Here is a 5,698-nt window from a genome sequence, read left to right as displayed (position 1 = left end):
AATTTAGAATTCGATAATTACAAAGCAATTCAGGTGCTTTAAAAAAGCCGAATAATTTAGACGATGTTTATGGTACCAGCATTGTTTTATAATATAAATGTATGCAAGGAAAAAAAAAATGGGCGATGCTCTTTTTGTGTACGAGTACGACCGTTGGAGTATCTTCGCTCGAGATCATTTTGTTTAGATCTAAACAACGGTACTGGTACTGTAAAGTGGGAGCCTTGAGCTACTCCATGTGAAACAACATTACCCAAACACATAGTAGGTATACCCACATAAATACAAACAAACCGTTTCTGTGTCTAACACCCTGGCAAGCGCATGTTTCCTTGATTTCATCGATTCGTTTTCGCGACCCCGACGATTTCATCACTAAAACTGGCCCTCAAATGCCCTTTTAAACATGTCCAAGCAAAAAAATACGTACCTTTAATTCAAGTTGTTCGATGCGAAGGCTAGAGAAGAAGCGGCCGTTAAAACGACAACGTACAACACGAACTAGAAAAAGTATGCACCGTACTTTTCACAACAAATATTTATGTCGAACTACACACAAACACGTCCACATGCACCTATTATCAACGGGATTTTTTTCGAAAACGGTTTCGTTGTTTCGTAGAAGGGCCGTAATAACATCTGCAACGCGTTCGCTACACCTCTACGAAACACTCGTGTGTTGAAGCTGACGCTCGCGGCGGTTCTTGGACGAAACGGTGCGACCGACAACCGACTCGCTGAAGTTGTTCAACCACGTCTTGCTCCTCCTGCAAACAGAGGCGGCGCTTTCATCAGGATACCTAACTCGAAAACTGCTAAACCTGCTCTGCCACATTGATGCGCAACTATATTCATTCAGTAGTTCTGTCGCCGTTCATGAAACGGCTCCAAATTAAAAAAATTGTAAATTTTTTATTGCTAATAAGTGTTTATTATTAATTAAACCAAAAGATTCACCCCAATGGTCACAAAACTTGGTTCAATTCAATGCGGATGTGAGCATTATCAAAGCGAGACTCCCCGCATTAGAAGTGACCGAAACATTGTGACCCGCAGTGACCAAGTTTTGTGGTCATTAGGGTGAGTCTCTTTTTGGTTTATTTATGCCTTTACTACAGTCTCCACTTTCTACTTTATTTCTTATTATATTATTAGTTTAAGATTGCGTTTGTGTTTCGGGTCTAAAAGCCGTCGTTGGTTGGAGTTGCTCCTTCCTTGGCTAGCTTTTTCAGACATCCTTCGATGTGGACTCCACGAATACTAGTTGTGATAATGACATTTATTTTAACTAATAGAAAATGCAGTTATTAATTTTCAAGAAAGTGTCAATTTGAAGAATTAAAATCAAATTTGGGTTGAAAGTTTTTTTATAAAATTATAATCTTCTATTAATGTTTCGCCTTAAGATGAAAATGCTTCCTCAGGACTACCAATGTTTCGCCTTAAGATGAAAAAGCTTCCTCAGGACTACCAGTGTTTCGCCTTAAGATGAAAAAGCTTCCTCAGGACTACCAATGTAATAAGATGAAAAAGTTTCCTCAGGACTAAAAAATAATCGATAACTATAAGGCAAAAAAATTAACATCCAAGCGACTCATTAAGATTTTGGAAGACTTCCAAGAAACTCAGGCTTTTAGAAAACGTCATCAAATAGTCTTAATGAGTCTCTTGGTTGTTAATTTTTGCTTTTTAGTTATTGATTATGTTATAGCTCTGAAAAAACCTTTTTCTTTAAGGCTAAATATTAGTGGTAGATTATATATATAATTTAATAAAAAACACCTTCACCCCAAATTTACTTTTTATTCTTCGAACTAACAGAAATTGTTCCAAGTGCAGTTGAAAAATTTAACTATTATATTATTTTAAGTATGAGTTATAAGTTCGCATTTGTTCATCAAATTGATAAATTTGAAAGTAGATTGTGAGTTACATCGTTTTCACTGCAGTAAATAATGATTAATTTGATATGCTTGTGATATACATTCCATCTTATTTGTCTATTGTAATATAAGGAGAATACATGCCGAATGTTGATGATGAACTGGTCCACAATCAATCTTATAAAAATCTAGTAATAAGTAAATTTGTACTTATCGTGACAGAAAATCTCTTTAGTCTTAATTTATCTTGGAAAGGTTTCTGCAAAACAAAGCGCTAAAAGGACATTCTTGAGGTGACACTACAATAAATTTACCAACAGAGAGTACATAAAATTTGTCAATTTTTAACAATAGAAAGTACATAAAAATGTACCTGTTGTTACGTATGGGTAGACCAAGAACCCAAAGTGAGTAAATTTATTGTCACTGAGAGCGGCAACTTTTACCAGGAAGAATGCCTTGGAATTCGTTCTATTGTGCGTTTTAGGATCACCCCCATTCGTAAGAATCAATATCTTATGAACTTTCATCTCTTATCCTTTAGAAACGGTCATGATTAGGTACAATGTTGGGTACGAACATTACCATATACAGAAATCAGAACTGATAGAGTGAATCAGGTTTTTTTATTAATTACAAATCAACACCCACGTTTCGTTTTGATTTATGTTGAAAAAGGCTTACTATATATTAAAAGAGGCTTATAGTGGTTTTGTAGTTAATAAAAAACCTTATTAAAATTCACCCTCTTAATGTTGATTTCTGCATATGATTAAATACAATTAAACAGTAAAAAGTATCTATTAATATAAAACTCCTGTTCATGAGTTCTTTGCCATGGTTCTAATAAGATTTACAGTGTTTTATAAGTTCTACGATTTGTTAAGAAAAATATATTGTCTATTCCGTAATCTCTGTATTTCAACAAGGGGTAAAAAGTTGTTAAATAAATTTTAATAAGTGCCGTATTCTCATCTGTACAAGTGTGTTCTACGTCTAAAATTTTGAGGAATTATGAAAAAATATACAATTATCTATGGCCTCTTTCTAACTGAAATCAAATCTCCAAGTCACGAATAGTAAGTCATCAGGCTCCTTCGTATGATTTTTCTGCAAATATGTAAGTCATTCTCCACTGTATTTCTATGATTTGTGATAAGACACCAATATTTTATTGTGTTATTATTGTGTCGGAAGGTTTAATTACAGCATAAATGCACACGTTAAATTAAACTTTTTAAGTTTCTCTTCACAAGATAAATCCATGTAGGTACTAGATGTGTGTGTACATAAATTAACAGCAAATAGGAGTAATTCTCAAACCGACCTGCAATTTTAGCTGCGTATGTTAACAGTTTTATGTACTTGTCTACAATGCCGTCCTTTCAACCCGCTTTCTGAATCATACCAATTCGTAATAAGTTGAAGCAAGCTATTGGGTTTTAAGATAGGCATATTGAGAAAAAATGGCGGAGGTGCTGAGCATGGTATATAAAATAAAGATTCATCGTCATCGTAGGGTCGTCAGTCCAAAGACTGATTAGACACGCACCTCCACTCTTTCCTGTCCTGAGCTAATCTTCGCATTTCCTTAAAACTAGAACATACACATCCTTAACTATTTGTGAAGGAACAGTAATCTAATCTACGTCCACCTCTACTGCTCTTAACTTCTAATTCTACTTCGAATATGTCTATAAAATTATCACAATTTCTGAAATATGATTATCACACATTCAAATTAGATCAGTAGTTTAGGATGGCCTTAAACTGCCTCCACCCATCATATCTATAAATTTGGAAAATCTAATTAAATTTTATATCATCTGTGACTATTTATCGTGAGTAGCAATTCAAAATAACGTGAAGGTGAGACTTTTAATTGGGTCGTTTTTCTAAATAAAGTGTACCCCGCGTTCCCTGTTTAACCACAGGTGAACTGTCCTAATATGTGTAGACTACATATAAAGTATATTTTTAGCAGCACTTGCTATACCTAGATATACGTATAAGTCGATGCATGCGGGAAAGGATTCTTTCTATTTGTGTATTTTCCTTCCAGTATTAAGGTTTGGTCACACTTTAACGAAACCAGATACGTACATTTCTTGTTCTGTTGATGTCGAAGTCACACTGTGTTAATAACAATATACAATACGTTTTCAAATTTTAAAAATAGTGATTTGGGTATATTACATATTAGTGTTGGCACTAATAGAGGAAGAGGAAAAATGTAGAGGGAGTTAGGAAGGTCAAAGGACTTCATCTGCAATGATTAAACGTGGTAGTAGTGCAGTGGAGAAAGAGGAGATTGTTTCCCCTCATTCGTTTCCTCCCCTCCATTTCACCGCCCCCACCTTCTATCAATGGGGATGAAATCCTTGGACTAACTACCTCCACCCTCACCACCTTCAGGCGGAGGACGATCCCAAAATTACCAAAACCAGTACAATAATTACCAAAAGTAAACGTACTTCAAAATATCGTGCTACTATTTTGTTACAATCTTCTACAGAACTGTACAAGCAGCACTGAATGAGCACAAAAACAATTAAACAAAATAGAAGGAGGAGACTGTGGTAAATATTAATTAAAAAATTAAAAGGAATACTCACCCCTAATTACCACAAATAAATTTTATATGAATGGACACGTGTTTCGCCCACTTCACACGTGGGCATTATCAACGCGAGACTGATATTTGAATTTATTAATAGTTTTAAAAGAAGCCGCAAATTTGCTATCTTTGTCTTTGTCAATTTTTTTTAATTTTCGATAAACAATTTTAAAACTGTAGACTTATTTATGGATCACTTTGCATTTTTCAAGTATCATCATTAAAATTAATTCCACAAAGACGAGAGCCCCGCAAAAATTTACCCGCCCGGAACCTTCCAATNCAGGCGTTTATTTGCAAATTGCCTAGTTTATCTGTAATTATAATTAATTTAATGAGTGACTTCCTGCAATTTCGTGATTAAAACATTTAAATACCTACCAAATAATTATTAAAAAGGTTTTTTTATTGAAGAGGGGTCTGATTGTGAAAGGATGAGGCAATTATCAGGAAGTTAGTACAATATTGATTTATTAGCTTTAAAGACAGTATTCTTTTCGTATCTCTACGCACATAAAAATAAGTTATACCTTTGTTTTTAAGATCGTTTTTATTTATTTTTAATACGTACATTAATATTTATTTTAAATACATGCTTAGGTTTCAACACAATATTATGTAAATATAGTAACAGGCACAGGTACAAAAAGATAAGGGATGAAAAATTAGAACGAATCGCTAATTTTCAGTATCTAAGAAGTCAGATAATTCAGGATGGAAAGGAACACTCGAAATATAAAGCAAAGGATAGCGCAAGGTTGAGTCGCCTTTAAGAAAACGAAGTCACATTTGTGCTCTCGAACGGTTAATTTAAAGATTCGAAAAAGACTATTATATATCTGGAGCACGATTCCGTACGGGTGCAAAACGAGGGTGTGGTAGAAAAGAAAAGGTTAGAAATGAGGGAGTATTAGAAAGAACAGATGAACAGAGGTCATTACGGAATTCAATAAGAAATAGGTGAGATATGTTGGTAGGACACTTTATCAGATATAAAGGGCTAGTTAGATTTATTAGAAAATCGGAAAGAATGTTTACTAAAGTCGACATTTCTCTATGAACAGGTGCTTTCCAATCTCAAAAAATGTACAGGAAGTTTGAGCACTTTTCGGCCACTTTGTATGTTCCTCGCTAAAAAACTACTATTCGCTCGGAATGTATATTCTTAAGAAAACTTTTAAATTTTTATGAAGAGTGT

The sequence above is a fragment of the Agrilus planipennis genome, unplaced genomic scaffold (genome assembly GCF_000699045.2).
Source record: "Agrilus planipennis isolate EAB-ADULT unplaced genomic scaffold, Apla_2.0 scaffold37, whole genome shotgun sequence".
NCBI classification, from domain to species: domain Eukaryota; kingdom Metazoa; phylum Arthropoda; class Insecta; order Coleoptera; family Buprestidae; genus Agrilus; species Agrilus planipennis.
The sequence above is the reverse complement of the archived record's forward strand: the minus strand, read 5'-3'. Positions refer to the sequence as shown.